General features: G+C 36.4%; 2 protein-coding genes across 3 annotated transcripts in view; both read left to right on the top strand.

Moving 5' to 3' along the window:
• The window catches only part of KCNQ5 (potassium voltage-gated channel subfamily Q member 5), a 277,344-nt gene that overhangs the window by 89,368 nt on the left and 163,657 nt on the right, over positions 1-24,319 (top strand). Inside the window, exon 1 of one of the 2 annotated variants that reach the window (XM_021553816.2) lies at positions 7,366-7,958. The exons of the other annotated variant lie outside the window; for it this stretch is intronic. The gene's annotated coding sequence lies outside the window, so the exon portion shown is untranslated. Of the gene's footprint in view, positions 1-7,365; positions 7,959-24,319 lie in introns of those variants that run through there. 2 annotated transcript variants of the gene reach the window in all.
• The window catches only part of RIMS1 (regulating synaptic membrane exocytosis 1), a 417,183-nt gene that overhangs the window by 365,328 nt on the left and 27,536 nt on the right, over positions 1-24,319 (top strand). The window lies entirely within an intron of this gene.

Raw genomic sequence — 24,319 nt, 5'->3', positions numbered from 1 at the left:
TTCTCTGGAGTGGAGCTGAAAATATGTGTCCCAGGTGTTTCATCTAGAGTATTCCAGCCACTAAGACCTGGCATTCAGCCTCCAGAACCAAGCTTTGCTTGGGCTGAAACCATCAAATTCCTGTGTTGTCCTCAATGTCAGCTGATTTGTTATTGCAGCAGTGTTTGCCTGTTGTGCACATCAACACAGGTGTGGCTTAGCAGGTGTATCAGGTAAAGAAGCTGAGGAAAGGTGCATCAATGTGTGTCAGAGAGAAACAGTGCCTTTCTCTGTGCATGAGTAATGGCACAGAGAAGAAGAGCCCATTCCACATATATGACAGTTATAAAATAATCGTTCTGTGAATGGTATGGTCTGTGGCTGAGCAGTGGAGGGACAAGATAAATTAATGAAATTGCGACTTAAACCATACTCTGTCCTATACTCATTTTCATTCACATCTTTGAAAGGATTTGTTTCGGTTTTTTTAATATCACATCAGATTTATTTTTCCAGAAAGGAGTTGATTCATTTTCCTAAAGGGATAATAAAGTAACTCTGTATTAAGTTAGTTATTAAAGATATGAGTTTAGCCCAAAGCAGCTCTGAAGGGCAGTTTAAAATTAAAGTGAAGCAGTGTATGTAGTGTGTAATAATATGGGGCTCTCTCAGGTCAGATACAGTATTGACACGAATACAATTTTCATTTCTTAGGACATAGAAAATAGTTTAAAATACAAATACTAAATTATTCAAAAAATATATGCTACAGCTTGATAGTTGCCTCTATTTTGTCAAGTGTTGTACTATTTTTGGAGACTGTATTGATTTATTATCTTTAACTACAATTCTTGCATTGCTAGTTTTTTAATTGGTAGTTACTTTACACATAATGCCACGATAATAATTATCTAGGTTTGTTGCTGAAAGATTGTTAAGTGGTTATGTACATTCTGTCTAGATTTTAAATTTGGTGGATCCAAAAATTGGAGTGTGCGTCTCATCCTGCATTGTAGGAACTTGAATAGGAATACATTCATGGAAATCAATGGGAGATGAGCATCCAGTGCCTGATTATATTGGTTCATCACCTGGATGAAAGCTAGAAGAAATATCTTCAAAACCCGTTTCAGCTAAACATTAATAAATAAGTATAAATTTCTATTGTGTTCTATTAGTGAGCAATGTGAATTGTGCCATTCCGCAGGCATGTTTGATTTTGCTCTCTCTATGAGTTCACTGACAATTAGGCTGCCAATACTAGCATGACTGCAAATGGGCACCCATTTTATTGTAAAACTGTAGGGGACTGCATTAGCATAAATGAGCAGTATATTTATTGTGCCACCAGACTGCACCCTGAATATGCTGCTTGATTTCTGAATCCATGAACACAGCCAAATTCTTTAAAGTGTGTACACTTTTGTGGCAATAAAAAATAAGCTTAATGCTTAACCACACTGAAGAGGTGTCGGCCTTGAAGGGATGAGGTATTATGAATGCTATCACCACAGACAGTTGCAACAAACAGTGTGGGAGTCACAATTATGGGTTCAAGAACCCATTTTTCTCCCACACACATTCATCTCTTGTCATACTCTCTTTCAACAGTTTAAAAATTTCAAATGCTTCTCAGAATATCCTTCTGCTGAGTAGATGAATACAAATGTTAGCAGCAACCCATATCTGTTATTCACATTTGTTCACAGCCCAATTGAAGGTATAGATTTGTATGCTGACCAACGTATGGGAATTAAGGCCATGAAGGAGATATTACTTCAAATAAGCAATAGACTGCCTCTGAACCCAGGATATCCTTTTGAATCAAAGTGCCTTGATTTAAACACTTTACATTTAGATTGGTTTCATTCAGGAGAATTGGACAAGTACTGGAGAGACTGTCTATTTTAACTGAACACAAAATTTGCCCCTTTATGGATTCCCCGTTTCATTCATGTGTTACTGCCTCCATCAGGAACTGGTGTAATTTATGTTATGTTCTGTAATTTATGTTTAGGATTTAAGAGCATTTGGTATTTCTCCTCTTCTCTTAAAGTGTATGTGTTTTCAGTAGTTCAAATAAGGAATCGTCAGAATTTTTTACATGAGTAATGTTTTTTTGCCTAGGCTATGTGGTTTCAGTTTATGTGGCTAAAGTCTTGTGTAATTGTAATTAAAACAGAAATAACTTCTTGCGGCCCTGTCAAATTAAAGCAAGACACCTTCTTACGGAAAATTTTGATATCCTTAGTCACAATCAGGAATTGCTGCTTCAATTAGTAATTAAAAAAAAAATTTTCTGCATTCCAGGGCATCAGGCACCTAACCTCTTTCGAGCAATAACTTTTAGAGGCAATGCAGTCTGCAATTTTCTCATGTCTTAGCTGCAAATGAGCCATTAGCATTCAGGAGCCGATAATTTGGCCCTGTGAGTTGTGGTTTTCTTAAAGAACGTGTGCCAATTAAGCAAGATGAACCTCAGAGTTGTCAGCGCAGTGATGATGTAGCAAGTTATAGTCATCAGCTCTTCTAGGAAATAATAGGTGTTTTGAAGAACATCGTCTGACAAATCTGTACTTTGTGGGATCAAGTGCAAAGAAATCACTCATAAATTGAATGTCAGTGGATGAACCAGAAGTAAATCTTGTTAGCTTTATATGAGTCTCATCATAAGCTTCAGTCAGCTTAATGCAGTGAATACAAGTCTTAAATGTGTGCTTAGGATAATGAGAGCAAGTCCTGGCTCATCACTTCTGGGCTCATCACTAATCTGTGTCAGTAGTGCTCGAGAATCAGAGTACAAGAGGCATCACAGTCAAGAGTAGTTGTCATCCCTTAGAAGCCATACAAACCAGTGACCATGTCTGTACTGCCAGTCAAATGTTTTATCCGTTTTAGGTACTCAGACTGTATCTGTAAGAGGAAATCCCTTATTTTGTTTGTTTGTTTGTTTGTTTGTTTGTTTGTTTGTTTGTTTGTTTTTCCCACCCCTTTTCTGTCTTGGTTTTTACTGACATAAGGATCTGGAAGCAAGACAATTTAGCAGCTCTTGTAGAGGTAGACGAATGAAGAGGAGCAGCTGCTAATTTAATTGAAATGAGGATGTGGCCAAAGATCTGGAATAATAATTGCAGCAATTCTTCTGAGAGCTCTCATGCACATCTTTACACCACAGAAAAAAACATGCATGGGGCAGCTGAAACTATGCTGAGCTTGAGTTAATGTAACCAATGGAGGAGGTATGCCTGGAATGTTCCACTTAAAACATCAGCATTATTTTTTTAAAAAAGGAGGAAACTCAAGGATATATCTAGCTTAGTGATATTTTTTTTTTTTTTAGAGCTATGTCATGATACATAGTAATCAGAAATTAATGGAGAGTTGCCAGGTGATTGTACTGTTTTAAAGATTTAAAATATATGTGTTCAACTTCAGAAGAAAACAGATGATACAGAAAGATGGAAATTTACTTGCAGTTCTGAATCTTGTAACATTTCAGATAAAGTGAATTTTACATAACTTCAGGTCTGAGTGGAGCCCCCTTACTGTGTCTGTGACAAAAGTTGCCAGTTCATCCAGTAACTCACAGATTTATTTGATGTTGCAGAAATGTGCTGCCATCTTTAGATGCAAACAGTAGGAGAAATTATAAATCTTCATTGTAAGAAACCCTAAAACACTTTTCATCCAGACTATTCATTTCCTCAGTCAATGTCACAGCCTGGTAGCACAAACCACTACAATACCTGGTGAGCTGATGCATGAAAGGAGGGACAAAGGGTGGTGAAGGAGAGTTTTTATCCATCTAATCCAGCCACAACTCACTTCTTATGACAGGAGCATTTTAACATATGTTTTTGGAGGAATCAACACAAGGAGATATCTATATCCTGGTATTTCCATCATTAGACTATATAACTAATCTTAGGATAGATGAAAACAAAGTGAATGCTACCCTTTCTGCTAAATCTTTTCATTTTGACAGAAAACTGTATTTGTGATTAAAGGTTTTGAAGTTAGTATCTTGGTTTTGATTTCAAAGAATGGTAACCTTCTGTGAAAAGTTTTGAGTTTCCATTAAAAACAAAAGTTTCTGAAACCTTTTTACTTGGGTGCACTACCATATCATTTCCCAGAATTTAAAGAGCAGTTCATTTGTGGTCTCATTCTCTCCTCAAGACATGCTCCTTTTATCTCCTGTTCTAAGTTTTCAAAAACACGATCCATGAGAATGTATTGTGTCCTTGGGGAATCTGGCTTAAAAACGGGAATAGAAATGGAAATGGAAATGGGAATGACACTAAATGAGCCCTGGAGGGGGAGTTGGTGACCAACTGCTGATTAACCACAGTCATGCCACATGGGATGTAGTTCTGCCCTGGACAGTGAGTTTACAAAAAAATTATTAAAGGACAGAGATCTCCTCCATCATAAAATGGTTGACATGTGAAAGCTTTAGATCTATGTCCCCAGTGCAATGACTAGCACCAAACTGCTATTCCTGGGAAAAAGAAGGTAGACAGGACCCCATTCCTTTGCTGGAATAGTCCCTGTTTGATTAGAGACCTGTTTGAATACTTTCAAGATACTGTCATTGCAATTGAAATAGAAATAAATTTAAAACTTTTCATCTGGACCATGTTTTGGGCTTGTTTGACCAATGTGAGAGGTTCAATTATAATCTTTAAATGCTTTCCCTTCTGGGGAAAATCAAGCCTATCTCTCTGTGTCCCAATGGACTGCCTCAAGGAAATGTCCCACATCATTTCAATGTACTAATAGCAGTGTAATTAGAAAATATTTAGTCTTTCTACCATGAATGCCTTCATTTACAAAGAGAAATATGGCACCAATGTGGAAAGACTGGAAAAAGAAAGATAACTCTGTAAAGTTTAATTTAAATAAAATTAAATGTGATATAAAAAGCCTTAAGGCCTTTAAAGTATTTTCATTTTAATCCTCAGTATCTTGTAATTTTTATTTTATTTCTTGTATTGTATTTCAGAAGAAACTGTGTTTCTTGTTGCCACCCTTCAGGAAATTATATCCATTTCATTATCCTTTCTGAATGGAAAGAAAATAGAATATATTACTATGATCTCTATGGCTATTGCAGCCTTGCAAAATCAGGATTTCAATATAGCACCAAACTATTCTAATCAAAAGTTAGTATATACTTTCAAAGGTCCCATTTAAGATTGGTGTCTAGTCTCATTCTTTGATTATAGAGAATATCAACTGTAACTCAAGTGTGGAAATACTGCTAAATGGACGTATAAGTCTATAAACTTTTTATGGCATATTTTTAGGGTTCATTTTTAATGCCTAGCCACAGGCATCTGGTAATATCTAAGATTGTCCAGGTCTTCTCCAGACCAACAGCTGTGCCTGTGGACAAAGCAGGTCACCTATTATTTGTTCTGATTTTGCTAGTGTTCATGTTTTCTGTGGTTTTTTTATATGCCTAGCAATAAATATGCTTCAGTAATTAAGTTAATGTCACATCTGATAGGGAAATAATGTACACACAGGTTTAGTGCTTCAAATCTGTCAGTAGCTCTACATGTCATCTTGTGAAACTGAAACTGCACAAGCAGAGTTATACTGTTGTTTGTTCCTACCGTGTCTGGCCAGCATGATGACTACAAAAATTTGCTGGTAATCTGCTGGGCCTCAATTGCAGGTTATTGCTGATATGATCAGGTGCAATTTATTTTTATCATCTGCATTCATTTACCTCTATTTCAAGAGTGGCATGCAAATAAATACACAAAAGTTCATTGTGTGACTGAATATGACTTAAGTGTATCAGTTTTTAAAAGTGCAGAAGGAAAAGTGGAGGACAAAGCAGGCTGTCCTGGTGGTGTACGATTGTTGTGGAGAAAGAATTTTCAGACAAAAGCATCTAAAATGGAGACTAATAACCCCTTGAATCCAAGCTCTTGGTTGCAGGAGCTGGCAGTCTAAAGTGGTAGAGTTGGTCCTGACTGCCCGAGCTGGGCTTCTAAAAGTCTTTAGATGTGTCTGAGTCCCTTCCAGTGGTGAGGCTGGTCCCTGGGAAGCCCAGACACTGCCTATTGCTGGTAGGAACCTTTGTGGTGAGCCCTTGCCTGTTTCTCACTGATACCTAGAGGTTTCCAACAATACAATTTACTCTTTTCACAGGGAAGAGCATTGTAAGTGTGTTGAGGATCTTTGATAAAAGAGAAAGCACGTAGAGTTACACTTGTTTCCTATCTACAAAGCCACTTTCTGATTATTCAAGTTGCTCTACTGCAACACAGCAAGCCAGGAAAACTAAAGCAAAGTTTCTTGAAACATGTAGAGGGGGAAAAAAATGTCATCATTATGGATTTATCTTTGTTTTGTTCCTTTTTGGAAATTTGTTGAGGGAAAAACATCACCAGGACTTCTATGCCAGTACCTTGACGTAGAGCCCTGAATTCTCTTGCAGTGTTTTATTTCCTTCCTGTGCATGTGTGGTTGCCATCTGCAGTAATCAAACTCAATCAGCAGAAGGAGTCAACTGCTCTGCATTAACTATTGTTCTCCTGACTGCAGTATTTTATAATAGATTTTTAAGATCTGCACTGACTCATACAATGCATATCTAATCAAAGGTAAATTAAACTGCATACACTGACTTGATATGACAGAAAAGCATTTACCACTGCAGAAAAGTGACATTGATTTTTAAATAAGATTTTTTTTTAAAGTTAAGTGTTTTGTTGGCATATTATTATATGTCCTTAAATCAGACTTTCAATTTTTAATTTGTGTTTTTATTCAAGGTTATTTGAGTCCTTAAAATTTTCATGTACTTAAAAATTTCATACACTTAAGCAGAATTAGAGTTCATACATATTCATAGCTTGAAGAATTATGCTAACAACAGTTCTTTGTCATTTTAGGCAGTCTTTAGAAATTTTCACCAGCATTTTAAACCTGTTATGTAGCACCTATGTTTCTAAAATTGCTGTAAATCTGGTCATCACTAATACAGCTATATTTGCTTTTTTGACACTTTAATTTGAATTGTATGTCAGCAATATAAAGAATAATAAAAATTATATATCATATTAAATAATAATATTTTAAAAATTAAAGTATTATAGTTTAGCTATAAATTTGACCAGTGAATTAGTGTCTACATAAATGACACCAGTGTAGTAAATAAAGAGTTGTAACTGGCTTATTAGTGTAGATATCTGCATAAGCTGCAAAACCTGCCCAAGAAGCCAATTAATTCCCCTTAACACAGCACAGCAACTTCATATACTGTTACTGATCTTTGAGGTGGCTTCAGTGGCTGTGGTTTCAGACCAAGGTGTTGGGCAAACAGGGTTGTACTATGTATTGAACATGTGCTTTCTGTCTGTAACAGACCCAGAATGTCCCCCTCCCACAGAAATATGTCCTACAGCATTCCAGGAAGCTTCAGCTCTTGACTCATACAGATTCTTTTCAGTTCCAAAGGGATTGAAGCACATTTTGTTTTTTGAAGAAGTAGCTCCTGAATCCCTAGTTATGATCGCTGTGAGGGTTTGCACATGTATTCAAATACTGCCCCTGCAGGTGCACTGTTCCCTAATCTGAGAACTTTTGGGGAGACACATTTTACAGTGTGATAATTTTTATTCTAGATGGCTCTTGCCAAATATCAACCAAAAATATTTTTATCCAATCCATAGGCAGCCCTGAGGGTGTAACTCTTTCAATCTTCCAGAAGATTCTCCTTGTCTGTTAATAAGCAATGCTTATACAGCATTTTTAAGCATTAGTCCCCACAGCAGCCTCAGAAATTCTGGAACATTATCCCCATTGTTTATATTTGAGAAGGTCTGCCTCTGAACTTGTCACACCATCATACTAGATTCCCAATCCCACCTGCTCTCTTACAGAAGTCCTGCAGTCTGCTGTGTCTTACCAAAGCTTTCTGCCCAGGATGTGCACATTTGATGCAATCAAAACGGTGAAAGGTAGGAGGGCTGCAGATACTGTTTCCTATATTTCCTGTGGTTTTCTTGTGAGCTTTTTTTTTTTCATGGTTGTTAGATAAGACTGTTATCCCTTTCATCATAATAAGAAATTAATCATAATTAAGTATTCTGGAGATTGTGGAGATTTCCCTTCAGTCAACACTTATGCTAAGTTAGCTGGCTTGTTTCTGGATTTTTGCCTAATTTCCCTTTGAAACTACTCAGAAAAAGAAACCTGTCATAATGTCAGGACAATTAAGTGGCACAAAATTAATCTAGATTGTAATAAAAAAATCAGTCTTCATGTTATGAAGTTATATAGGAGTTTTAATGAGAAAGAAAACAACTAATATATGCAACAGCCACCAAAGAAAGAAAGTCATTAATATATTTTTAGTACCCTCTTTATATTAATAAATCTAAAGCAAATAATTATCTGAAGGAAATAGAAATATATTATTTTAACTAAATTTCCACAGGAATTTGACTTATTTTCCTTCTGTGGGGAGTAATCTGTATTAATTATCTTCAACTCTGCTACTTTAATGGAAGTAGTAGAATTTTTTCCTTAAAAGCAGTCTGATGACTAACAGAAATGACAGTACTCTTACTAAATTGCTTATATTGTGGCATAGTGACTTTGGAAAAAATATAAAGCATGATGTAGTTTTAAAATCCCTGTTGTGTTGTAGCATGATTTTCCTCAAACAAGCAGGAATTCTTGAGATGGAATTGCGTGAGTGTGCATCATGACATAGCATCATTTATCTAGCAAACAATTTGCTCAAGATCTAAAAAGCAACTCCCAAAATATTAACTGAAATATTTTACTAACTGACTGCTTTATTCTGTATATGTGGGAAATCCCACTGGATTTTCTGCCCATTGTACCAGTGTACACTCATTGTGCCAGTGGTTGATTATCCTGTTGGATCCAAACCTGAATTCCTTGGGAGCTCCTAGATGTTCAAAACTGTTAAAGCATTTGCAGACATTTCAGCATGATTGGACCAAAATGAATATTTGACCATGCAGATATGGCTTTTTTTTCCTGTGATTTGGTTCCCAGATGGCATTGCAATGAATTCACAATTCTACACTGATAAATAATAGCAATACAGAAATGTTTTCAATATGCTTTAATGTTGCAGTGCATACACCATTGAGCAGAAACTACTTAGACCAATTTAGTGGAAAATATTTAATTTATATTGCTATTTTTAAATATTATCTGAATGTTACAATCTTGGAACAGCAGGAACATTATATCACCATTATTTGAGAGACTTTAATATAAATTCAGCTAAAATGTGTCTCATCTTTGAAGTATCAGTAGTGTCTTCTTTACTTTTACAAAAATCCAGTTTAAAGAAAAAAATATCATCTTATGCTTCTTTGATTTTGATGTCCTGTGTTGCAATAGACTTCAGAATAAATAACAGCACTTTCTCCTTGCTTGCTAAAAGCTGATTTAAGGAGATTATTCTGAATTCCCTGCACTTGGAAATGAAAAGCTTCTTCTTTCCACCTTGAGAGACATTAAATTGCTGAAGTGTGTCTCCTGTGTTTTTGTAAGTTGTGCTTAATGATTATTTATTATTATATTTGAATACAAAAGCATGTATATTTATTGCACTTTTTTAGACCTTATTAGGTCTGTTTAAGCAATTTCAAAAATAGAGTAATTTAGAAAACAGCAGCAACAAAAGTCCAACAAACAAACAAAAAAAAATGCAACCCAAAACTAAAAAAGAGACTATTCAAGCTGATATAATTGAGATTTGGTAATAAAAACACTTTTTCATGTCTCTACCAAGACATTTAAATTTGTGGTTTTACATTTCTATCAGATATTCTAGACTAATACTCAGAATGGGCAAAACAAAGATATTTATTTGAGAAAAGTATCTAGTATATACTATCACTTTTTAAAATGCACAGTTTCCAGAAAACCAGAACTTTAGAAATATAACAATCCCTAAATGTGAAGTGAACATCAATAAGGTTCAGATATGCAACACAGAGAAGTCTGAGAGTTGTCATTCCAGAGCACAGAAATCCCTACTGTATAAAGGGACCTTTTTTGCTATATTACTACTTATTAAATTCTGCCCTTAAGTCACAAATTCATCTTCTGCCAGTAAGCTAGAAATAGCACCACAGTTGCCTGGGAGTGAATAAATTTTATTTGGATGCAGTTTTATTTCTCTAGTACATTTTTAAGCTAACTTTTTATTTTTATAGACGAAGGGAGTGGGGAGAAGACTAAGAGGAGAATTCCTCAAAACAAGTGTTTCCTTCAGAAGTGCACTGGCTGTGAGGGCCTTGCATAAAGAAATCATTCACACATGCCCTGGTAAGCTGGAGTTCATTGAAGAGACACTGGGCTGCCCATAGCAGTTCTAGCCCACAGGCAAAACATTCTTCTGGCAAATTGCTATCAAATTCCCACTGACTGTTCACTTAAAGAGCAATTCATAAGTGCATTTTTTTTTTTTTTATAAAAGGAGAGTAGGTCTATGTTCCTGATGCTCAGAGATGCCCAGCCCTGGATAGCAAGATCTATTTCCTCTCAGAATAGGAAATCAATGGCAAAGAATTTTGTGAAATTATTTTTTTATAATGAAATATGTTAATGAAAATACTCTGCATAGAAAGATCTCACTGCATTAAAAAAAAAGCTGTCCTCCATGGCTATGACATCTAAGGGGTAGAAAAGACCATTACAACAAATTGTATTCTCTTGTTCTAGATTTTTTGTTGTTATTCACCTGGCTGAGTGCTCTTCAGTGGGAGATGAAGAATTAAATGTTCCCTCTGTTTGTTTTTATCATTTTTTATTTGCAGTTGTAATATGGGGAGCCCAAACCTTCATTTTTGTATTGGAATGTCTCCAGAACATGGAGATAAAACATTCAAGAACATAATTTGAATTACAAAACTGGCAAAAATGAGATTTATTGAAAAACCTATGATATGTAAAGAGCAACAATTCTGTCTCTCATGTTCACATGTGTAAGCAAACATTAATAATTTTCTCTTTAAGTAATCTTTTTAGACAATGATTTCCAGTGAGTTTTGCATAACAGTCTTTGTTCAATAATTATTACATTCCTTACTTTAAGGTACCAATGTCTAAGTATAGGGATCTTTATTGTTTTAAATGAAATAGAAGTACAGGTTTGGGTTTGGTCAGGGTTGTTTTGTTAGTTTGCAGAATAGTGGTAATTTATTCTTGGTTTGTTCCTGAACAATGACTAATCTGTTATACATCTGTAACAAGTTCTGCACAGTGAATTACTTTTTCAGGTGGTGCCAGTGTTGGGGTACAGCTTAAGTCTGGAAACAGTGGAGGGTATTTCAAGTCACCAAAGTTTTGTTTCTTGTAATTTATTAGAAAGTTTGATAAGGGACTGTGCTAGGGCCACAAGATAAATAGGATGTGAATTAAAAGCTGGTATTTACACTCGTGGTTTTACCACCCTGTCAATGCAGCATTACATTGAGTGTGAATTTTCCATCACTTCTCCTAGTCTGTACACTGTCATCTTCCCCACATCTGTTTCTCAGATGACTAAATTCGCACCTGTTGTCCTCCAGCTTTTTCCTTATCTCTTCATTGATGTCCTGGGTCATTTTGTTATCATTATTCTTCCTCTGTGCTTCATTAACTCTTCTTCTGCTTAGAGCACCCTCTTTCAAATTCCCAACATAGCCTCAGCTCCACTGCTACTTCCTCTGTTCCCTGTTTTCTACCTGTTGATTTAGAAATCTCATGTCGGATATTTTTAGAATTTTGTTTTATAAAAAATTAAGTTAAATGTTTAACAAAATAAAGAAATGTAAAGCATTCACTATAAATTATATGCTTGATACCAGTTGGGAGCCCCATTGTGTTTGTAAATCATACTGTTTGCTGCAGCCTGGCACTGCCGTGACGTTGCCATCCTGGTACTCACAGGTCCCACTGACGCTCTGTGTAGAACTCTGGCCATTTCCACAGTCAGATCTACTCCCCATCCATGTTCTTTGGCTGTGAGGATGACTTCATGTAGAGAGCTGGGCTGGTGTCTGAAACTCCTGTGAGGGTCACTGCCCAGGCATGCTCAGCATCTGTATGCCAGATCAAGCTCCCACTCCTGGCCGCAGGAGCGGGCGCTGCCAGGATCGAGTGTTGTGCAGCTGTCCAACAGCGGATATCCGGAGTGCCACTGCCCTCAGTGCAGCACGAGCCCTCTCCAGCAGCAGGATTGCCTCCCGGCAGGAGCAGTGGGAAAGGCTTCAGGTTGCAGGACTGGCAACCTGCTGAACGCTTTTAACTTGGCAGCGTTGCCACCAAGGGGACAGCTGGTCCTGGGGAACCAGGCACAAATGCCATGCTGCACTCCTCAGAGTTCACAGGCAATGTTCTTCATAGCTCTTGGGGCCAGAGGTGGGCTGAGGATAAAATTTTCTTTTCCCTACTCCATTTCCTTGCTGCATCTGTTTGCTCTGTAATTTCTCATTTGATTGACTTGGAATCAAATTTCATCTGATGCCATCTAATATTGCATATTTCGAAAGAGGAGAACCAGATATGGTTTTCTGTGGTGTAACTCCCTTTGTGGAAGGGTTCTATGATGAAGTCAGGCTTGGTTGAGTTCTGAACATTGTATAATTGCCATTGAAAGTTCCTATACTTACCAGAGCTATTAACTCTTAATACGTTTTACACCATCCAAGTTCCTGAGAGTCACTGATAAACTTTTACAAAGCACAGAAATAGATTATTTTGTTGATTCAGTGCAAACTTTAGCTTTTTCAGTAAGTTTTTCTTCATTACTCTAAGAGACTCACAAATACACTATTACTTTGCAGTACCCATTTTCTTGTGAGGTACTGATTTTAGTGTGCTTAGCCACACACTGACATTTTCCATATAGATGTATGAGAAATATAGCAGGTTATATTTACAACAGTTTATTTGATTACTCATTTCTCCTTGAAACAGAAAAACCCTTATGAGCAATACAAGCAATCTCAAAGAGACATCTGATACTCATCTAAATAGCTGTCTGTTGCTCTTTTACCAATGCATATCTCTGATAATGGGGATTTCATAAGAGGATTCCATAGGGGCTGTAGCTGAAAATTATTCATAAAAGCATATTGAGTGCCACCTGGCTGGGACCAACATCACAGGTTGCCCTTTTCCATTGTCTAAGTGGTAATTCCTCATTATTCATTTCACAAGAAATTGTGTCCTGTCTTACAATGTAGAAAAAATAAGATAAGTAATGCCAAAGTATTCCATAAAGTGATGTGATTAATGTTCTTCTCACTGGAAATGCTGATGGAAGTAAAGTCTTACTCAATCTCCTTGTGGAGACATAGTGAAACAAAATCTTCAGCAATAATTTTTAAGCAGGGAGCTTTCTGCTTATCTCAGCTGTCTTGTACAGTCATTCAGAATGCACATTAAATAGTTGGAAAGAGGTTATAATGTGGGTGGATTTTCCCTAAGTCACTGAGGCTTCTTTCACTGAAAACAGGTTATGATGAAGCTCTTTTATTTTCTCTCATCTGAGATTATTTAAGCTTCTTCAAGTTTATTTTTGTTTTATATAACTAATGCCAGATAATGGGACACTTCCTTAATTAAGTGCAAGTAGTTCTGTGTTTCTCATGCCTTTTGTTTTTGGCCAGCCACCTGCCACAGACAATTTGCTATATCTATGGCAAATATCAGTTAATATAGATGACAAGACCCACAGCATTTCATAAAGGTGTTATTGTAAGTTTACTTCTTTGTTCCTTTAACTTGGACATTTTTTTCTGTGAGAAATCATAAAGGAACATTGAAAAGCTCTTATTTTTTACTTATCATTATTTTAAACAACTACCTCATGAGAAGGCAGTAAGGCAGAAAACATTTTTTAATATAGGAAATTTAGCTACAGAAGGCAATATAAGCTCCTGTTCACTAATAACTTTGCAGTTTGTGTTGGCTCCTACTGGGGCAGTTAATATGGTGAAGATGGTGACAAAATTGAGCAGTGGCACAGAACAGCCTTTCACCCCACTACTGCATGCTGGGCTCCCATACTGCCTTGGTTCAACATCCTGCTCGATGGCTTCTGCTTCTTTGTCTTGCTAGTTGTGATTTCTCCAGACTATTCACTAAACATGTAAGCCTAAATGGCTAGTTCCTCTTTCTCAGCTTTTCATTTGCTTTATTGAGAGTCAAAGATGTAGGTGAAGCCTTTGCATATGGAATTCTGAAAAACAATACTGAAGTTTTCTTATAAGCAAAAACAAGAAGTCATTTCCAATCTGCTATATGTTGAAAAGAAAACGAGCAGACACTCTCAGGGTGGAAACACAGTATATGCCTGGCAAACGTTTAGAAATAATAGAACCAGTTTTTGCATAGGCTTTCACCATTTTGTAAAACATGGTTTTTTGCAAGCAGGCTTCTGTGTGCTGTAAAACAGTGTAGAGTGTACTAGCAAGTAGTGATGCCCTTTTTATTTGTACCCCTTCTAGACCTTCCCTTCTCTATAACACAAGGTCTGTCACTGAGTCTTTTAAGGCTCAGTCCTATATGTTATAAGCAGCTGGAAAATTTCACACACCCACTGAAGGTTCCAATGAACACAAAATACCACAGAACAGATGCCAATAAGAGGTATTTTTAGCAGCTCATGTCACAGTTGCTCTTTTCCTCCACCATGACATCTAATGAACTTTGAAAGACTTTGGAGAAATAGTGCATCTGGCAGAAAAAGCTTGAGAATGCCTCTCCCTTCTTAAACATGGGCAGTAAATGTTTGCTTGGGGTCTATCTGAAGCTTTATAACAAACCATTACAGCATATTCTACACTGCTTATATGGATTCCATTGCAGACCTCTGTTTCATACATTAATTTCCGTGCATGACAGTTTATTGTTTGTTTGCTCTGTAATACTGGCTGCTAGAGGTAGTATTATTGTAAACCAACCTTGACTGAGTGAACAGTTTTTGCTAGTAGTTAATGTAATTTTCTTACATTTTCTTGGCTTTGGACAGGGAGTATTTAAAATGTAAGGAAATCCATTCCATATATTTTCAACTAAAGTTGGAGTTGTTTATAATGACATAATATAAAAAAAAAAATCTAAAAATGTTGCTGACTTAGTGGAAGAAAGTCATCCTTACGTTGGGGTTTCTTATTCTTTCTCCCTTACCTTGCACTATTATATTGCACAGAATGTAGCATGTTCCATTCCCAAGAGAAAGCCAGACTGATATCTAATGTATAACCAGCTGGGTGTTTACCCTTCGTTATTCATACTGACAAGACATGAAAGGGAGAAATAGAAAAAGAAGAAAATCTAAGGTTGTTGGAGTAGTTGTTCCTTTTTGTCTTAGAAAATGCCAGTTCACAAATTCAAGTGACTTAGGAAAAAAAGCTGCTGCTTTTTTTTGCTCTCTCAATTTATCTGCTGTTTTTGATAGTATATGTTCATAGAAATTAATGACTGACACAATGAGATGTATGGCAATTAGCCCACTTTTCTGTAGAAATAGTTTTATTATTCTTGTGATTCCTGAAGAACAGTCACTGAATGTACAATAAAAAAAAAAAAAACAATGCATGGACCTCCTTTCACTAGTCCACACTGAAAGTTGTTTTGCAGTTTTTGGCTGAGTGTAGAAACCTGTGTAAATCCAGAGAGCAATACCTCACAAGATCTCAGAAGATGAGTGGAACTAAGTCAGAGAAGAACTAAATCTCGTGATGACACCTTTTGTGAGAGAATTGGCATTGTTCAGCTTGGGGAAGAGAAGGCTTCAGGGTGATCTAATTGCAGACTTCCAGTACCTCAAAGGAGCCTGCAAGATGGAGAGTCTATTTACAAGGGTGTGGAGTGACAGGACTAAAAACTGAAAGACAGTAGGTTTTGGATATTAGGAATAAATTCTTTATTATGAGGGTGGTGAGACTCTGAATCAGGTTGCCCAGAGAAGTTACCCCATCCGTGGAAGCGTTCAAGGCCATGTTGGATGGAGCTCTGAGCAACCTGGTCCAGTGGAAGGTGTCCCTGCCTGCCCATGACAGGGGTGTTTGAACTAAATGATCTTTAAAGGCCCTTCTAACCCAGGTCATTCTATGATTCCATGATTTTTTTTCCTCCTTAAGTTCAAATTTTTGCTGGGAAACATGTGAATATGTTCTTTGGCTCCAAGTTCATGGTCAGGTAAGAAGCTAAGCAGCCTGGGGATTCCCTGCTTCAAATACATTTCTGCATACTGTTCATTCTCAGACATTACTTTATCATGACTGCAAAACTTTATTTACTCATATCTAGAAACTTTCTTTTCTTATTTTCTTTTTTTTTTTTTTTTTGCACTCGTCTTTTCCTTGCAGTCTTCAGAAATCTGTTTTCTGTTGATTTCAGGGGTCATTAGATCATCTGTACTGCATTTTGAACTGATTTGGCTGTGAACAGTTTTATTTAAGTTATCTTTCCTGGGTTCTAGCAAACCAAGAGCCTTGGGTGGTCCTGAATACTTGTATCAGGCTTCATCTACAGAAGTATACTCAACTGGCCAGGGTGGAGGACCTCCATATCATTCAGTGTTTGAATGCTGTTAGGGGTGTTTCTGACTGGATCTCTCACAGACATGTAAACATAAACCCTGTGTAATGCTGGCTTTGGCTAAAGATGTGGGGTAGTCAGAGGAGATGGGGGTCAGGTTGTGGGTCCTTCTAGATGGGTGATAAGAGAGTGCGAGACATCAGGGATATAAAGTTGAGCTCCAGCTTTTGGCTCAGGCATTTACAGGTCCATTCATAGGGTACATTTTTGCACTCACCAGGATGGACTCTCATAGGGACCTGGTTTCAGATATGGCACTCCATAACTCTCTGACCCTGCCTCATCATACCTAGGCACATGAACCCTGCTTGAGACATGCTTGTGGAAGAAGTGGAAACTTCTTGTATTGGAAGGAACTTGTAGGAGATGGAAATTTTAGTTCCTTAGCTCTCCGCTGCTAAATGTGTCACTAGAATCTCCAGGCTCATCAGCCTGCTCAGGTTTTGAATATGTAGCCAAAACTGAGCTTTTGCTTTCTTTAGCACCTGAAAGGATTTTATTTTGTTGTTGACTGTTACCCCACATTGTCATTTGGCCATTGCTGTGGAACAGCAGCATGTGATGTCTTCAGTTCTTTCTCTCTTTGACCAGGACTGTGCCATCAGTGCAAATCTGCTCTTTTTTGCTCTTTTTTTGCTCTTTTTTTTCTGTCTGTTGCCTAGTATTTTTACTGTTTCTTAATTTTTAAAATATTTTTTGTTGCTTTGTTGCTTTTTAAAATGTTTTCTGTTCTTTACCACCTGTGATATTTAGCAGTTGGACTCTGTTTTCCATATAGTTAAATATAAGAGACATGAATTCTTACAGCAAATTACCAGTGAAATATACCAAACCATAGAGAGTCTCACTAGAGTTTATGATAAAATTTTATAAATATTTTCTTTAAAAAATTTCCATATGTTCATTATCAATGCAACTATCTTATTGTTCAGTGTCAGGAATATTTGCTATTATAGTTAACTATTATGAATGGCTAACTACTGCATTACCTGGCGTACCTTGAGATTTTTAGTAAACCCTTGAAATTACTTTTGTGTCTACATCAGCCTATTCCATTGACCTTCTGTCAAGATCTTGAAGTTTTGCAGTCCTTCAGGTGCCAAATGTTGGCTATGCAGTGATTAGTTTTCTGATAAATCCACTGTTGGCCTTGGTAATGAAGATAAATTCACTGGATTTCCATCTCTAAAGAGTAGCATTTGAATAAGGATACAGATTCTATTGAATTTTGCTTAGATCCAAACTAAATTAATCAATCTGTAACATTACTACTTATTAAAAAAAAAATGTAAACTTTAGAAAGAGAGACATCAATAACAATGAAAAAAGGGGGAAAATGCTAATTACTGTTCCTTTCTTCAAAAGTGCTTTTGTTTGAATAAATGAAGTTATGTCAAATTGTGGATAGAGAATGCATCAACTGTTTCTTATCATATGTAGCTAATTCTTCTTCTTAAAGGGTAAAATTGTTAATTTTCTAAACCTACTGGCAAATATGAATGTTTAATGAAAATAATTTTGGCACTGTTGATTTCCTCAATGCACATCCATATGTCAGCAAGTGTTATACAAGGTGCCTGCATACCTCCAGTGTCACATTTTAACCCCCATTGTACAAAAGCTGAACCAAACCAGCAGGACTAGCCTAGGCTTGTTTCAATGACCAAACTGTGTGAAGAGAATATCACCCCTTTTTAGTATTGTGACTTATTTAAGATTTCCCATCTAAATAAGTTTTTGAAATGCAGAGTATGCATTTAAAAATAGCAGCGTTTCAGAATTTTAGCTTTTTCTTTCTTTGGCAGCAGCTGGGTATCTTCTCTTTATATTCCTGAGCAAATGTGGGGTGAAATGTTGCATGTAAAGATTTTTAGGTTTTATAAGGTGTTTTTTAAAGCCTGCACCAAGGCTACTTATGCTTCTATGAACTAAGTCTGAGATTTATCTTCCATACTAGCAGGAGACTTAAATATTCTCAGGAAGAAGATTAAAAATTTTATATTGCAAAGGTAGTGCCTTAGAGCCATTGTCCCATAAAAATAAGGAACAGTGGTGGCTGTGTTTACTTCAAACATGGGGAAAAATTACTTTCCTCAGTTAGCTTTCAAACTAACTTTATGAAGTGTAAGGAGACGCAAAAAATGTCAGGATATTAGAAATCTACAAGAAAATAAAAATACACTCATAAATATTTAAATGGAAATACTAGATTAAAAATATATATAAGATAAAAGTCTTCTTTTTATTCAGTGGAAATGCAGCAGCATATGTTTGTAAAGAAGACTCCAGTACCTTCTATCTGTTTCCTAGTGTGGTTGTATTTTATGTTCTTTCATTAGGAGCTAAAAACTGTTCTCTGTCATTAGCAACTTGTAAAATACGTAACAGATGCTTTCGCTGTGTGTGGCTGAAAGAGCTTGGGTTGTTCCACTTAGTATCCCTCTAGCCAAAATAGCTGTTTCACCAATCACTGACTGATCTGGATAGAATAAAGGTAGATTCTATAGTAAAAACATCTGAATGGTGTTTTAAAGAGAGAGGGAAAATGTGCATTTCTTTATAGTCAGTGCAGTTTGAAGAAACTGTTTGGAGAACTCACAGGATTTGAAATAGCAAATAATGAGGTGAGGCTGGTCACTTGGCAGTGGGGTTTGGAATATTTTTTTTTTTCTTCTTAAAGAAAACAAGAACTTTCAAAGTGAAAATATTAAATCAAATAATCACAATCAATGGATACTATACAAATGAGTAATTCAATCCAGAAAGAAGGATTTTTAATGCAATAAATTCTTCCAAAAATTTTCACACAAATTTTTTTTCTGCTATGAAAACCAGTTGGAGAGTTATCTTTTATGTGATTTAATATAAACAAACTTTTTTTTATTATAACCCATTTAACTTAAAATACATAATATCTGTGGCAAGAATTATATGCACTTTCTCTAAATTCTGGTTTTATTTCTGATTTCATTTCAAAATTTGGAAAAAAAAATTAGTCAAGTAAAAATGTCTTGCTATTTAAAAGCCAGAATATTCATGGAATATTTATTGCTTTTTTTCCTTCTTCTTTTTACCCAACAATACTGATTAGTTGGACCACAGCACAGTGTTTGCAGTGAATGTAGCAAAAAAAAAAAAAAATATATATATAAAAAGGCAGTGTGAGCAGACTTCTTTCCAGAGCCTTGGCAATATCGATGGATTAATTGTGGCAAGGTCCATGCTAAATGAGCATGTTTCCTTTTTTTGGAATTGATAAATGAATGCAGAAAGGCAAAATGTCCACTTTTTCAAAAGCGGTCGCTGATAGCCCCTGCTTGATTTACAGCAGGTTAGACTTGATTCTGAGAAATGGGGGCCGCCACAATTCCCACTGAAGTGCTGCCAAGCCAAGGACTGATTATTGCAGCAATAAATCAAGGTAGGCTGTTTTCAACTGTTGGAACACATCTCAGTAGGATTGCAGCATCCTGTGTACGTAATAACAGGAGAGGTACTGACACAACAGAAAAGAGTATTTGAGGTAAGTTACTGAACCCCTGGGTGGTGACCTGCCCTGCTTTATGTTTTGAATCCATTTGCTAAGGTGTTAGTGTTACCTGGGTCACAGGATAAAGCATTCAGACATACTTTAGTTCTTTTCTTGCAACAGTGCTGTATCATTTCAGCTACTCTGTCACGCTTTGGTTGTGTAGAGCAGATAAGCACCTTTTCCTTAAAGTAAAGAATTATTAATAGGAACACTATCTGCCAGCTTCTTCGCAACTCTCCCTCTTCTTTGTGTTGTGCCTGCCTGTCACAAGCCATGGCTGTGATCGAAGAGCTGCTCTCATGTGGCTGATGCAGCTTTGGAAGTTTATTTGCTGTAAAAAGACAAGAGAAGTGCAGTGGTTAGGCAAGCTACCCTTCCCATTGTTTTCTGACTCCAAGATTGAGCAGTGAGAAGCAATGCCCGTCAGAACATCTGGAAGGCCATTTCTTTCTGCTCCTGGTACTGTGAGATACTTTGGAAGGTGACTCCTGCTGCCCCTGAGCAGGCACATCTGGGAGGATTTGGCCAGACACTGGAAGGGACAGTCTTTTCCAACAGGCTGATGGAATTGTTTCAATTCCATTAGGCCCTAAACTGAAAATTGGGTATTTTTTAAGCACTGCATTTAGAGTTAAGATTTAGAAAGAAAGGGTAAAGGCCTACATCTAAACTGCCCCAAACCTTGTCTGTTTTTTGTGGATTGGACTTAATGAGGTGAATAAGTCCAAACCAGGAAAAGAGTTGAGGGGCTGAAGGAAGGACCCAGGAAGAAAAGATTAATTTGAGAAACACTTAGAATAAAATAAGGAGTCAGTTTCCTACATGCGACATTTCCTCCCTGCAATTGAAATGCTGTGATACATGTATACATGCTTCAAACCTTCAGGTCATCTACAGTCAGTGGCTAAAATCCAGTCCAATTAAACAATTGAAAACTCTTTAAAAGGAGATGAGATGGAAGTATATAATCTTTCAAATCTTGCAAAATGTCTCTGTTTCTTATCAATCATATTCCTTCTAATGGGAAGCTAACTAAAATAAATGGAGAAGACAGGGAAAAAAAGCTAAATTTCACCATAATTAAAGATTTTATTAGCCAGGTTCCCAGACTATAAAAATATTGCCATCTTTAAAGTAAATATTTGAGTATTAACAGTGCTCAAAATCCAATAGATTGTAAACTGATTGTAAATAACGAGAATTAACAATGCTATTTTAAATTATCAGGGCCAGAATTCAAAACAAAACTAATAACCTAAAGAAAATATATATTTTTAGGCTTTTTTTAGCTATTCCTAATGAAACATTAACAAAAGCATATTTCATCTTAAGATATAGTTCTTAAATTTGTATTAATTACATTAGGTATACCCTAATCCTATATTTACTTGGTAAGGCTATAATATTTTATAGCATGTTTGTAACCAAAGCATAATGCAAGACATCTTACTTTTAAAAACAAGTAAGCTAGGTCTACATCCTTCATGGTTTTTCAATAAACTAGTCAGAAGTCTTTCAAATCAGCAGCAATTCATGCCTGCTCTGGCCTTTCACATATAGCACTTGTAGCTTCTGAGTCAAAGTCTGAGCCAAAAAAAGAAATTTCCATCTGCAGAACTAGTAATTGTTCATTAAAATTCTTTTTCTCATTTTCAGGAGTTGAACGAATAAGCATTATAATTTGGCTGGTATTTCAGGAATTAATAGCATTATTACATTAGATGTGTAAGATTTTTGGCTTGAGTGAGTCATTAGCTTGTTAGAGAGATTGTAAGTGGTTACAGGAATAAATTCTTAAAGAGCCAATAGCCATGCATGGCATGAAGTAAAAACTGGTAAATAGTAAGCCTCAAGTTTTAACTAATTTTCACTGGGCAGTGATTATCAAGGTGATGTAGGATAGTCCATTAGTATTCCCCATTCTTCCCTCTGCACTGTTTAGTAAAACAGATACTGCATGTGGAAATAAAAATTGAAGTTAAAAAAATATTGAATGACGACTATATGATTTTATGGCTCTGAATCTGTAATTTGCTAGCTCCCACTGCAGTTACATACATTTCTTTCAGACAGTGTTATTTCCAAAGGATATCTATTCTTGTCCTTGGGCAGCAGCACCAGTACTCAGAAGATACATCATAAATACTTGTCATAAGTTTTGACAACAAATTAGAATCAGCAGGAGTAAAAATCTCTTCACAGATTCTGCACTGACCACACTGTCCCAAAATTAATCCCTTTTCTACATCTGAAAGTGGGAGAACAAAGGATGGGATGCACACCTGTTCCCTTCAGCCTGGGTTTGTACACTTCCTATACTAAACCCCATTACTTTCTGTTGGTGAATGGACGAGCCATTTTAGCCAAAGGCATGTAGCCTTCCAGTGAGCAGCTGATTTATGGAATTGTCACTTGGTGGCTGCTTACAAAGATAGAGTGTTTTCCTGAATGTTTGTTCAGAGTGCTTTATCAGGTAGTTTGTCACATATGTATGTGTTATCATGGCCAGCAGGTGTGATCAATAATGACAAATCCTGAGGTTCGTGGAAGTGTGGAAAAAGGCTAGGGCATGCATGTGCATGCTCATGTAAGAGATGGGAAGGAGACTTGCTGGCAGTAGCCAAGGGGGCCACAAAGTTTGTGCCTGCCTTCATTTCTTCTTCCACTGACTTTTCACAATAAATCAGCTAACAGATCTTGAATGTTTTGAAAAACTCATTTTTCTTTGCTTTTTATCTGGCAAAAGAATGTTTTATTGAGAAACCTACTTTCAGTTCCCAGTGTCCACATACTAGGTTCTGGCACAGATGTTCTACCTTTACTACCTTACTTTACTTTTTAGTTATCCCTCTGGGTGCTGATGGTTAATCCATGTTTTTTAAGTTGTCTTCATAGCTACCTTTGTCTCTTAAAGAAAGAGACACAGAGTTCATCTGAAAAAAATTCTGACCAAGCCATTTTCTGGAAACCCTGTCACAGTGTAATCTTAACTATATTTGATAGACAGGCAGGAAAATCAAGGGAACTTGTTTTCTGCATTTGCTGCTTACTTTGAAAACTCTAATTAAATATGCTATCATTATCCATATTTTCCATTTCACCGTATTACAATTTACTATGTGTGTCATGTAAAACATCCTAATATAAGTACTTCATTTAACTGGTCTTATTTCTTCCAGAAATGTTTTACTAACAACTAAATATAATGGTAAGCATTTTCCCTTTGCATCTGTCCTCTGTTTAGGACAGGTCTACTATTTCAAAGGTTTTCAGTGAGTAATAAAATGGGAAACAGAAGGCTGTTGCTCGCACAAATTTTCAAGGAAAAATTATTTTATTATTTCTTCGTAATTTAGTCTTCTTGAAGTTTATGACTCATAGTATTTCTCTGCTTTTGTGATGCTTTTGTAACAGAACATCAGCTTTCTATTCAACAGTTAGTGGCGGACAGCTTCACTTAGGAGACTTTCTTAAACATCAGGGGTGGAGAGAGGGAGAAATTTTTCATAAGTATGTAAGAAATCTTAAAGTACTTTATCAAATTATTCTTAGCTTTCAAAACCATTTCTTTTATTTATTTATCCCCAGCTTTTACTATATTCCTTTAAAGTGGGAAACTCATCTGAATGGCTCACACTATGCAACCCTGTGAAGGATCCTGTCTTGTCTCCAGTGATGACAGAAACAGAGCTAGAGAGGTTAGCACTTCTGGGCTCAAGTTTGTTTTTTGAAATCACATCCTTTGACTCTCTGGTAACATCTACATATTTAAATCAGATAACTGCATTGAAACAGATGCTTTACCATCTGATGCATCACCCTGAATCTGATTATACATATACCAATGCGAAGAGTTCATATTCTGTCATTTGCCTGATTTGTTGATTAAATATTTTTAGATATCTTCTTGTTTTAAAATTGATACTGGGCCACCATTTACAGCAGAATGAAACTGTCTAGGTAAGGAAGGAAGGGAGTATGTCCTAAGTACAAGAGAAAATTTTGAGCAAAACACATCCAAAGACTTAGAAAGGAAATGAAGACAGAAATAGGACAGGAAAAAAAAAAAGGAAATAATTTCTGTTGTAACAGAAACTATGAACTGGAATGATGAAGGAAGACATTCAGAAACCACATAAAAAGCTGTTGGTACCTAGTGTGAGAAGCCATGTATAAGAAATTAGTTAGTTTTGATGTTGCAGGAAA

Source organism: Lonchura striata, chromosome 3, assembly GCF_046129695.1.
Source record: "Lonchura striata isolate bLonStr1 chromosome 3, bLonStr1.mat, whole genome shotgun sequence".
Lineage (NCBI taxonomy): Eukaryota > Metazoa > Chordata > Aves > Passeriformes > Estrildidae > Lonchura > Lonchura striata.
Note: the sequence above shows the minus strand (reverse complement) of the source record. Positions and strands in the feature narration are given on the sequence as shown.